The sequence below is a fragment of the Ceratotherium simum genome, chromosome 24 (assembly GCF_057802395.1).
Source record: "Ceratotherium simum simum isolate JZ-2026a chromosome 24, ASM5780239v1, whole genome shotgun sequence".
Lineage (NCBI taxonomy): Eukaryota > Metazoa > Chordata > Mammalia > Perissodactyla > Rhinocerotidae > Ceratotherium > Ceratotherium simum.
In genome coordinates, this window is record NC_141923.1 from 10,850,382 (window position 1) to 10,863,475 (window position 13,094).

Genomic DNA, 13,094 nt, shown 5'->3' on the forward strand with positions numbered 1-13,094 from the left:
AAACCCTCCCTCGGCCTCCTCATCTGCAACATGGGACCAGCAGGAGACTGTCCCTCAGGGGTTATGGTGAGGATCAAACAGGTATTGTCTGCAGAATGGTTAGCGCAGCGCCAGACGCACAGAAGGAAGCAACGAATGTGCGCTGGTACCGTTATCATTCGTATTATTACTATTAGAAGGAGGAGCTGTAATGAAATATTTCGCAGCATGAAATGCCAGACTCTTCGAGCCCTCTCTGTTGCTGCACTTGCTCTTTGCTCTGCATGGAATGTCTTTGCCTTTAATCCACTTATCCTCAAGCCTCAGCTAATGTCATTTACACTGGAGGCCTCCCCGAGAGCCCCTGGTGTTCCCAAAGCCCGCCTCCCCGCCTCTGTCAAAGCAGTGTTAGCACAGGCGGCGTCTGTCCTTTCTGAGAGCCCCATCCTCCTCTAAGACCACGCATCCAGACGGCAAGGACGGTGTGAGTGCCCCGGACCCTAGAGCCTGGCATGGAGAGTGCACTCAAACAGACCTGTGGAGTTAAATGTGCAATGTGCTGTCCCCAGTGTCATCTCATCCCATCCCCCCAACAACCTGTCATCTTCCTTGTCCATACAATGTGGTGGATAAAATATGTTCTCATTTATCTTTTTTTGGAAAAAGTTACTGAAATGAGTTGAAAAGATTTTGCATTGAAAATGATTGGAAAACATATTTTATTCATGCAGAAACTAAATATGAAAGAGACTGTGAAAAGGTGTGACCTGCTGTTGCAGTTCAGCCAATTCATTATTTGATGGCTTTAAGGCTTGGAATATTTTGGGGTACATAGCCTTCTAGGGCAAAATGGATCTTACGAGCTAGACAATTTTTTCCATAAAATGATCCCCATTTTATAGATAAAGCCGTTAGGTTTGGAGAGGTTAAGGGACTTGCCAACCCCTGGTGAGCGGTGACAGTCTGAGCTGTCTGCCTGAGTCCACACCCTGAGCTGCTTGGCTGGCCGTGTCTGCTCTGAACAAGGCTGAATCAACCCCTCTTTGTAGACCATTGAGGGGGCCTTCTGTGTGGGCAGCCCGGGCTGGGGGAAGGTGCCAGGATTGCTCCCATTTCATCATCTGGCTCTTCTCCCTAGGGAAGTAGGTCTCACTCATCTTAGAACCATTGCTGCAGGCCAAATGTTTCCAGAAAGATTCGCAGATGTGCCATGGAACCCTTCCCAAAGTTTTCTGAAGTCGCCAGAACTTGGCATTTCCAGGAGGGTCTGATAAGTTGCGGGGGGCAGGGGGGATGTCTTCCAGCTTCAGGGATATTTAAACCTGGCGGGGGTCTTTCTGCGAGATCTCCTGTGGGCCCCGGGAGTTTCTGGGGGATGTCCCTGCTGCGCCTCAGTTTGGTGGTGACTGTTGGCCCCAACCTGTGCTGGGTGCAAAAGGAACGAGGACACAGATGTCGTCGGCCCCTCTCCCCGCTCCCCGCAGCCTCCCCCTCAGTAGCACTTAGAGAAACCTGCAGCACATAACCAGCCACTTCCTACCCCTGCTAAGCCTTCTGCCTGTCATCACTGCCCTTCTCGAGACACCTTTGGACATTCGTCTGGGAGGAAGCGTCTCCCTGTCACAGCCCCGTTTCCTCGCGCTCAAGTCAGGATCGGATGCTAAATCTCGAGTTGATGTGACACTGTTTATAATACTTCGCAGTTACTCCCGGGGTTATCCGGTGCTTGCCAAACCCGCCTCCCGCCTTTCATTTCAGCTCTGAAATATGCCCTGGGAGCAGGGGGCACCGGGGCGGGGGAGGAATCCTGATGCAGCCTCTGAACGCGCAGCCAGCCATGGTTTGCGGTGACAAAGGGAGAGGGGGCTCCCTGCTCAGCCGAGGGGAGCGAGGATGGGAGAGCTCAGAGAGAGCTGAGGGGTGCGGTCATGCAGCAAGGAGGCCCCCAGAGGGGCGGGCAGCCCAGAGGGAAAGTGGGTAACCTGCAGAGCAAAGGGCAGAGGGCAGGCAAGGGGAGGAGATGCCCGAAGGAGGAAAGGACTTGAGCATGATTCATCTGTTCGTGCATGCGTTGTTCTTGCGTGCGTTGTTCATTCATAGAAATGCTTGGTGAGCACCTACCACGCAAGCCTTTGCATATAACCAGCCCTGTCCAACAGCATGTTTGTGTGAATATAGCTCCCATGCATTGATTACTTTCTCTGCGCCAGGCACTGGGCTGAGAGCTCTGCACACATTTGCTCGTTTAATTCTCAGATCAAGCATTGGGTCACTTTACAGATGAGAAATGGAGGCACAAAGAGGTTAGTAACTTCCCCAAGGCCACACAGCAGTGGCAAATCCTGGAATAACACCCAGGTCTGTCTGAAACCCCTAAGCCTGTGCTCTTAGTGTTGTGCTATACAAACCAGAGAGAGGTTCCAGCTTGTCCAAGACACGGGCGGAGAGCAGAGGCAGCAGAGCAGAGGTGGGAAGAGGGGACTGGCATTGCTGCCCCAGATCTCAGAGAAGGAGGCACCCGGTCCAGTTCCAAGGGCTAGACATGGCCACGGCTTAGGGTCTGCGGCCGTGTCCACCCTCGCCAGAGTCTGACCGCGTGCTGCCGAATTGAAAGTTTCAGCTGTTGTTTTTGGCACCAATGGTCCAATTTGATTTGACTTTTTGTTGGTAGTTCTGGCATATCTTGTGAAGTTTTCTTTTTAACGAAGAGATTAACAGTCGCAGCACGTTACGTATCTTTTCAGGAGAATTCCACGATTAGGGATGGAGCCCTCGCCAAGGTCCAGACCATGCGGAAGGATCCATCTGCATTCCTTACTTAACCATCTGAGGATGCTTTATGGTCCCACTTTTATAGAAATTCAGAGGAGCAAAGAGGATTGGCCCAGACCACTCGCCTAATAAATAATATTATTATGGCTGCCATTGATTGGGCATCTATGATGGGGGGTGGGCACTGAACCAGGCACTTTCTCTCCATTCTCTCTAATTCTCACAGTGCCCTGAAGGCAGGAGGGATCATAGTAATTTTACAAAGGAGGAAACTGAGGTTCAGAGTGGTCAGACAGAGTCAGGGTATGAACTGGGATTTGGACCCTGAGGGCAAAACTTTTCGTTCTGGACTGCAGTTGTCTCCATCTCCTTTATTGCACACTTTGTACAAGCTTTGTTTTTTAACTTTGGATTTTTTGTTAATAAATTTTGGGGTGCTTCTAGCCTGATCTCTGCTTTCTCCTTTGTTGCTTCAATGGCTCTGCTGGTATGTGTCGAGCTCCTTCTATGTGCCAGGGCCTGTGTTGGGCACTGGGAAGAAAAAGGGAGGAAGACATAGACCCCACTCAAGAAGTTCACAGAAATGGGAAGACCAACAAATCAATCATTTGTAAGCTGTGCTGCTGTAGGAGGCGTAATGGAGGTGTAACTGGGCAAACTTTTAGGTTCCCCCCTCTGCAAAATGAGACTATCAGCAGGATTTGCCTCTGGCAGTGGGCAGGATTAATAAGCACGGGGATGTAGAGCACTAAGGATGATGTGTAGCACGTGGGGATCTTGTGTCATGTGGTGGGGATGGTGCAATGATTATGTTACCCTTCCCAGAGAGGTGGTGGGATTTTTTTGTCCCCTAAGAAGCACAAAAATGTTTATATATTAAATGTTAATATTTTACACCATGGATAGAATCATAGCAGATCATAATTAGGAGGGTCTTAGAAGATCTAAAAGATCATCCGGGCAACCTCCCTGCTCCTGCTCTATTGCATGTAATTGTCTTAAAAACAACTTCAGCACAGCCAGCCTGATACAAACGTGTGACTTGGTTAAATGTTTGTGTGTGCCAGCCAGTGTGCTTTCTATCGTTTCTTTTATTGCATTTGTGCTTAATCTGTTTTATAGTAATAGTTTTAGGACCTCACGCACACTGTTGGTAGCAGTACAAAACTCCTTTAGAAAGTGATTCAGCCACATGAATTGAGCTGTAATCATTTACATGTGGAAATAAATATAAATGTAAAAATATACAAAAATGTTCATTTCAGTGTTATATATAACAGCAACACACAAGAGTTATGTAAGCTCTGGTCTATCCACTCAATGGAACGTTATATGGACTTTGATGGAAAAGTTAAACAAATAAAAAAGATACAAAGTATATACAGCTTGATTACCATTGTATAAGGTTAATTAATCTTTTCTACAGTCTAGAGGACACTTGTCAATGTCAGAACTGTACCTGACTGGAGAATACCCGCTGCAGGGGTGGTTCAGTTAGCATTTGGAGTAACTCACAAAAATGGCACCTCCTGGAACCAACCCAAAAGAACTCCCAGTGGCCAGAGCTGGAAAAATTTGAGCAACAAAATTAAGAATATACTGTTGAATTATAGCCCAAAGTATGAAATAAGTATCCATGAGTCTATACTTATATAAATAAGTAATTGAATAAACAGGGGAAGAGGAGATAAATCTTGCTTACAGAAGAATTCACCGATGATAGGAAAGCAATAAATCCAGTCCACACTCAGGGAGAGGGGGATAAGCTCTTCCCTCTGGGAGATGGGGCTTAACCTCTCTCCCTGGAGTATGGGCTTGACTTATTGCCTTGCTTTCAAGCTATAGAATATGGAAAGGGGAAAGCCTTTACGTGGAGAACCCTGGCAAACAAGCGTTAACCAAGGGATGAAGGTCAATGTCCTCAGTGATATGTCGTGTTAACAGCATGAACCGTTGACATGATGTGATGAGAAGGGCACTCCATCTCTGTGGTCATCTTCCTCCAAATGGCCACTCCAGTTAACCATGAGAAAATCATCAGACAAACCCAAATTGAGAGACATTCTACAAAACACTCCTCAAAACTCTCAAGGTCATAAAAAACAGGGAAAGTCTGAGAAACTGTCACCGACAAGAAGAACTAAGGAGACATGATGACTAAATGTAAAGTGGTTTCCTGGATGGGATCTTGGAAGGGAAAAAGGACATTAGTGGAAAAACTAGGGAAATCTGGATAAAGTCTGGAGTTCAGTTAATAGTAATGTACAATGTGAATTTCTTAGTTTTGACAGATGTAGCCTGGTAATGTGAGTTAGCAGGGGAAACTGGGTGAGAGGTATATGGGAACTCTCTGTACTAACTTTGCAACTTTTCTATACATCTAAACTTACTCCAAAATAAAAAGTTTATTTTAAAAAGTTATGCCTATTCTAGAAGCTTCTAGAAGTGCTTCAGCTATCTTTCATTCCAGTTAAAACCAGACACTTTGTTAATTAGTAAGATGTGTGTTAGAAATGATCTTCTGTGGGTGAAATGAGTGATGTTCAAGGTTGTGGCTTGTCTAGGGTGTTGCACAGGCCCTCCTGCTCGTGTATAAAGAGTCCTGTCACGCTACCCCAGACATGGGATTCTAAATCAGTCCTCTGTGTGGGCACTTACAGAAGGATTGGTTACCTGACTCTGTTGAGAATTTTGCTGAATCCTGCAGCTAGAATATGGGCGGGTCTGCTGCAGGAACCCCTAAAAGAACAGAAGGCTGGACCTCCAAGGAGCCACTGAACAGTTCTAGGGCAGCTTTGTCCCTGCCTACTAGTAAATATTTGCACATGGGGAAAATTTGAACAGAAATTTGCATTCGCTCTGACACACTTCCTGTTAGCGAGGTTGTAGGGAGAGGTCCTTGATGTCCCCAGGAGACCCAAAATCACCCTTTCTGCGTGTCAGCCTTTGGAACAGGTTTTATCTAAGTACTGTGTATGAGTTGAGAGTCTCATTTGTAAATGATCAAAACCCAGCTCAAACTGACTTGATCCACAAAAGGAGATGTATTGGTTATGTTTCTGGGAAGTCCAAGGGGGTGTTCTCTTCGGGTATGGATGGACTCAGAGGTTCAAATGATGTCAGAGGGACTTTTTTTTCCCACTTCTCAACTTTATTTGTCTTCATTCTCCAACAGGCTCTCTCAATGTGGCAGAAAGACGGCCCACGACAGCAATATTGTCCTGATTGCTCCAAAGCTAGAGAAAATGATAGTCTTCCCTTGAAGTTCCACCAAAATCCCATGGAAGACTCTAATTGGCCCAGCCCTGAGCCCATCACAGTCGATCACTCTGATTGGTCACATGTGCTTTCCTGGGCCAGCCCCACCAGGGCTGTACCTTGAGTATTACAAAACAGGGGGCGAAATGATTCTACAATGAATGACAGCTGAGGACCCCAAACCACTGCTGTATCTCAGGCCATGACTTCAGCTAGAATTTATGTCACGTGGAGGCCAACCTGAGAAAAAGAAAAAGAATTGGGAAAGAGCATATCATTACAATTGATGGAGGACAGAGCCCTGGTTGAGGGTCCAGAGTCAAAAGTTTTGATCCCAGCTCTCCCCTAAACTGCCGAGTGACCTTGAGCTGGTCACCACGCACTCTGGCCTTCCAGAGAGGCATTCGATAAAATGAGGGCATTAAACCAGGCGGTCTTTACAGACCCTTTTAGCTAAAAAGCCAGTCTGGTGAGTCTGAGGCCTCAAGAAATGGAGAAACACTGGGGATGTTAGAAAAAGAGGAAAAATATTCATCAACAAACCCAAACTGAATCTAAATCTTGCAAGCATTTCCCTTGATCTGCCATACCTGGATATTTAACTGTTTCCAATTCCCTTTGAGAACCAGACTGAAAATGAGAAGCAGAGACACGAGTGCTAAGAAATTCCAGGCTCTGCCAAAAACGTGTTGCTCGGTTCAGTAATAAGGAAAAGCATTTTAAATATTGAGGCTTCTATTTCAATCTCCTGCTGATCTGAAAGAGGCTCTCTCCCCAGTTTTGGTTTTTATTCCCTGCCCGTGGCGTGGGCCCAAGCACACACAGCGCCTGCCCCCTACCCTTTGTTGCTGTTACATGGGATTTCGTCCGGAGCGTGCTCAGAGATGCCTGGGGGCTCTGCTGAGAGCCAGCGGGGTCTCTTCCCGTTTGTGGGTGACTCCAGGGAAGAGAATGAAAACAGCCTTGCTCCTGGTGACACATACTCCATGTCCTGTCCCAATTCGAAATTGAAGCCGTCAGCATCTCTCTTTGCCTTTTCCTAATTCAACCATTCAGTCAAGGTGTGTTAAGCACCAACTGTAGGCAAGGCAGAAAGGAGACTTGGGAGACAAGCAGGTGTAAAAAGTGCCGACCCCGCCTTCTAGGAGCCCAGGTCTGTGTTGAGGCCCCCAAGGCCACGGTGACCCTCCCAGGCAGGCCATGGTGATGCTGTGGCGAGTCCAAGGGCATGACCACCCTCCCTGGATCAACGAGCTGGGCTTGGATCCTGACACTGCCACCTGCTCTTGTGTGACCTTGGCCGTGTCATTTGATTTCTGGGTGAGCATATAGCTTTCTCACCTATAGAATAGGGATGATAAAGAACCCCTCGTAGGGCTGTTGTGACGATTAAATTTAAATGTTTAAATGCTCAAACATAAAAGCCCTTAGCTGGACATTTTAGCACACAGCAGACCCTCCCTCAAATGTTAATTCCCTTCCCCTCACTCCACCCCCTTTCTGGATACAGAACCCCCCAAACCCCAAAAGCTTTGGGTAACCCATTCCCCAGCACTTCCTCTCACAGAAGGAAATGAGGGAAGCTCAGGTCGCATGTATTCCATTTCACAGAAACTGAGTGGGATGCTGGGGACACAGAGATGCCCGCGAGAGGGTGGTCTGGTGCTGAGGAGACCAGTGCCCCCCACGCAGTGGGGAAAAAAGCCGGTGTAAGAAGCCCCTCATCAGAGGGATGTCATTACTGCACCTTCCTCCCGGGGCTGCTGTTAAATCAAAGTGAGACAAACCTCCTAAAGGGCTCAGCCAGTGCGTGGAGTATCCTGAGTGCTCAATAAAGGTTCGTTAGGATGGAAGCCTCTAATCTGAAGTCTGTTTGCTTTTGGTGAACACTGACGTCCGCTTTCTCTGGGCCGTCCTGTGCAACCTCCCCTCCACCTTCACCTCAGCTGCTCAAACTCTCCTGTGCCCTCTCCCCAGCAGGTCACAGTCCTCCAGGCGGGGACGAGTGCCAGCAGCCAGTCCCTGAGGTCATGTTTGCATGAGCTAACCTCCTCCTGGGCAGTCTGGACTCTGCTCTTCGATGACAAGGAGCGTGGTCTCTAGAATGATCTAGAATGATGAGCCAATAAGCAGAGCTGGCAGCACGTCTTTTTTTTTTGGAATTGAGAGGTTGGTTTTGCCAGGCATTAATGACATGCACAAAACAGAGTGTCTCGGAGCCAGAGTGGAGGTTGGGGGAGCGGCACGTCACCTACACTCAGGCCTCTATCTGGGGCAGAGCCAGCCAACAAGAGGACGTTGATCAGGCAATCGTGTGGGCAGGGGCACCCGCTGCTGGATCACACCAGAATAGTGAACCGGGAGCGGCGGCCGGCCTTACGGGACACCTGTGTTTAGTAATGACCGGATGACCACCCACAAGGCACTGAAGCTTTTGTAACACTCCCTGATGGGTCCCGAGGACGGCCACGCCGGGGCCGCTGTGGAAGCCCTAGATGGTCTCATGCTGCCTTACGAAGCTGCCAGCAGGATTTATTGCTGGTCCTGCCTCCACCCTCCTTCCTCGCCTGTAGAGGATGAGAGCGCACCGGCCCTTCTCTCCCCTCCCAGGGCCTCATAAACTCCCAGTGCTCAGGGGACCTGGAGGAGTAGGCAGCCCCTGCCCTGGGGTTGTCAGGCGGTGCAAGAGGCATCCTGGAGGTCGGTGCAGCTCATTGCTCACACACCCTGGAAGACTCTGAGGGGAATAATAAAGACGGCAGAGAACCTTTAAGGAGCCTTTTCCGTGTGCTCTGGGCTTCCCATGGGTTATCTCACTAACTTCCTACACGGACTCTTGGGGGCAGGTGCCTCTTCCATCCTGATTTTATGGATGAAGAAATTGAGGCTCCGAGAGGTGAAATGTGTTACCCAAGGCCGCTTACTGGGGAGGTGCTGGAACCTGAAGCCAGAAGCTCTGGGAGCTTTAGCCGCTGGGTGAGAGGGACCATTACCGTCGGTGGAGTTTGCAGCAGTGGGTCACAAGGCAGGCGCATTTTGACAGGGAGGAACCAGAATCTGGAGCAGGGCAGGAGGGGTGGCCAAAGGAGGGTGGGAGTCCCGGGCAGGGAGCCCGGCTAGGAGGAAGAAGGCGAGGGAGCGGTGGGGTGGTGGGAGGAGAGGGGCCATTCTGGAAGAGGAGGTCATGGATGGACGTTGAAGGCAAACGTCAGAACCACAACATCTATTGAATTACACAGTGACTCTCAAAGCGTGGCCCAGCGGCCCCTGGGCACCTCTGAGACTCCTCGGGAGTCGACTAGGTCACAACTGTTTCCTTAATAAAACCAAGATGTGATTTGCCTCTTGTACCACGTAGACATTTGTGCTGAGGGTGCAAAAGTGGTGGTGGGTCAGACCGCAGGCGCCTTGGGGTGAATCGAGGCAGGGGCCCCAGCTGTAGCAGCAGTCACTGTGTGCTTTCCTGCCACACACTTGCAGAAAAAGCAAGTCTCACTTAAGAATATCCTTGAAGAAGCAGTAAATATTACGCATTTTATTAAGTCTCGACCCTTGAGAACACATCTTAACATTCCACATGGCTAACTATGCATTGAGAACTCCTGATGTACAGAAGCACGTTTGAGTTGTCAGTTGAACTAGGTACTTTTTTCATAGAACCCCATTTTTTTTTTTTGTGAGGAAGATGAAGCCCTGTGCTAACATCTGCCAATCCTCCTCTTTTTTTGCTGAGGAAGACTGGCCCTGAGCTAAATTCCGTGCCCATCTTCTGCCACTTTTTACGGGACGCCGCCACAGCATGGCTTAAGTGGTGCGTCGGTGCGCGCCCTGGATCCGAACCTGCGAACCCTGGGCCGCAGCAGTGGAGCGTGCTCACTTAACCGCTTGCACCACCGGACTGGCCCCTAGAACCCTATTTTTTGCTTGAAAGAATAACTGATAAGTAAACTATGGTTATTCATACGGTTGGACATTTGGCAAGCATTTTCTAGGAAATGGAGGAAAGTGAGCCTGTCACTTCAAGGAAAACAATCGGCAGTATTTATTGCTGATAATAAACCTCAGATTTTCCAGAGGAAATTTGAATTTTGTAAAACTTGTATTCATAATTATATGCTTTCCAATACTTAAAGACTTTTTAAAAATGAGATTGGAGGTGATATTAATGAATGTGATTGTTTCAATTGTATGATGAAATATGTCAACATTTGGAAGAGCTGCATAATTCAGTGAATCAATATTTTCCAGGTGATCAATCTGTGGCGTTGCAAAGGCATGCCTGAGTAAAAGATCCATTCAAAATGCAAGATATATCAATGGTTTTTAATACAACAAAGTACAAAAATTTCATTGATATGGTTTCAGATTCCACATTGAAACTTTTAAAACAACTAACAAACACTTGTCAAGTTTGGGTATAACATAAAAAACAAATAGCCACAGTTATCTGAGAAGACGATTAAAACACGCCTCCCTTTTCCAATTATACATCTGGATGAAGCTGGATATTCTTCACATCTTTCAATTAAAGCAACATTTCACAACAGGTTGAATGCAGAAGCAGGTATGAGAATTCCATCTTTTATTAAGCCAGAATTCAAGAGATTTGCAAAAGTATAAAACAAGGCCACTCTTCTCATTAGATTTTTTTGTTTTAGAAAATAATTATTTTTTTCATAAAAATGGTATGTTAACACATAATAGGTTTATGTTTATTTTAAAATGAATTAATAGGGCCGGCCCCGTGGCTTAGCGGTTAAGTGCGCACGCTCTGCTGCTGGCGGCCCAGGTTCGGATCCCGGGCGCGCACTGACACACCCCTTCTCCGGCCATGCTGAGGCCGCGTCCCACATACAGCAACTAGAAGGATGTGCAGCTATGACATACAACTATCTACTGGGGCTTTGGGGGAAAAAATAAATTAAAAAAATTAAAATGAATTAGTAAATATACTTTAAATTTCCTCATTTTCATTTCTAATATGGCAAATATTTATAGTCACGATCCACATAAACAAAAGCTCTTTGGAATCCTCAGTAGGTTTTAAGACTATAGAGCGGTCCTGAGACTGAAGTGTGTGAGAATTGCAGCATGTTCCAGCTGGGTGGCTCTTAGACACGGTCCCAGCACCTCCTTGCCCCTCTGCCGTGGCCCAGAGGGTGGGGCTGAGCAGGGCACAGATGGTCTCCTCCCATCCCGTCCTCTTGGGTTGCTGTGGTCGTTGTGCCTTCTTGCTCCACCCAGAGGTGGGCACAACCTCGCAGCCCCAGGCAGCCCATGATTCAGCCTTGCAACCAATTCACAACCACGCTTTGAGCCTCAGTTTCCCTATTTTTGAATGAGGAGATTGGCCTGGCCAGCCTTAGGGGCCTGTAGGAGGTTGAATAATAGCCCCCAAAGATCTCCAGGTCCTGATCCTTAGAACCTGTAAATTTTATCTTACGTGGAAAAAGGAACTTTGCAGATGTGATTACGTCCCTTGGGATGGGAAGATGATCCTGGATTATCGGGGTAGGCCCTGTGTCTGTAGAAGAGGAGAATGCAATGTGATGACAGAAGCAGATTTGGAGTGGTGCACTTTGAAAGTGGAGGGTGAAGAATTGCAGGCGGCCGCTAGAAGCTGAAAGAGGCAAGGGACTGGATGCTCCTCTAGAGCTCCAGAGGGAACCAGCCCTGTTGAAAGTTTGACTTTAGCCCAGAGAAATTGATTTTGGACTTCTGGCCTCCAGAACTGTAAGATGATAGGTTTGTGTTGTTTGAAGCCACCAAGTTCTTGGGGATTGTTACAGCAGCCATAGGAATCAAATACAGGGCCCTTACAGCCTATGATTCCTTCTCCTTCCCCGCCCAGCCATATATGGAGACAGAGGACACAGTGGATTTTTGGGTAAAGTTTTAAGGGGGACACAAAAGCTCCATCTCCAGAATCCACGCCCACTCGCTGGCGAATGCCTGAGACTCCACCAGGAGAGCCCTTCAGCTGGAGGAGTAAGACTCAGGAACCAGACCACCTGCCTTTGATCCTCGGTTCACCATCTCCTGCTCCTGTGACCTTTGTCAGGACCCTTCCCCTCTCTGGGCCTCAGTTCCTCATCTGTGAAATGGGGACAGGAGTGGTCTTATTTCAGGGTTGTTGAGAAAATTAAATGAATTAATGTAGGTAATGCTCTTAGGACAGGGCCTGGCACATGATGAATCTGAAAAAATCTTTGCTTTTTTGGGGTAACCACATGTGTTTATATCCAGGCCTCCTCCCACCACACTGGGATCTTCTTGGTGGTGTGGGCAGCGTGCCAGTCACCTTGTTTCCCCAGGGCCAAGGTTGGCGCCAGGCACCTGGGAGGTGCTGAGTGATTGCTTGAGTGAATGAATCTATGATGCCAGGACCTTTGGGGAAAGGTTTGGCCTTGGGCAAACCTCCGGGCTAATCCTGGAGCCACCATTTGCCAGCTGTGCCTTGCTGGGCCAGCCCTGGACCTCAGCCTTCTCATCTGCTAAATGGGAATATGAGGCGGTGGTTTCTAATGACGGCATGGGGCCCATGCCCAACGCACATCAGCGCCCTTTCGCCTCTTTGGGGCACCAGGGGAAGGCGGATTGGGCATTTGGAGAGTAGGCCTGGGGAAGCTCAACTGCACCCTGTGACTCAGGGTACGATCCAGACCCAACCCTGTTCCCGTGCTGAAATTACCATTTCAGCCTTCCTGAGATGAGATCTTCCAGCGTCTGTCTGCTTAAACAGCTCCCATGATGGGGGCCTCACTCCTTCTTGTGGTTGAGGCTGATGACTACTGTGCACCAGTAGCTTCCCACCACACTGATCTGCACAGCTGGGGGTAAGCGTGCATTTTCTCGTTTGACAAACAACGCTGAAGTTCCTGTGATTAAGCAACTCGCCCAAGGGCACTCTGCTCACAAAAGGTGTCCTTTGTCCGACTGCAGAGCCTTGTTCTGTGTTGTCTCCCACACAACCTTCTAAACGGCCTGTCCCACCTCCAGGAGACTCCGGCAGAAAGGATTGCTTTCGTCAATTAATTCCACAGCTCTCTTCTGAGCCTCTAGACTATGACAGGTGGTGGGCTGGG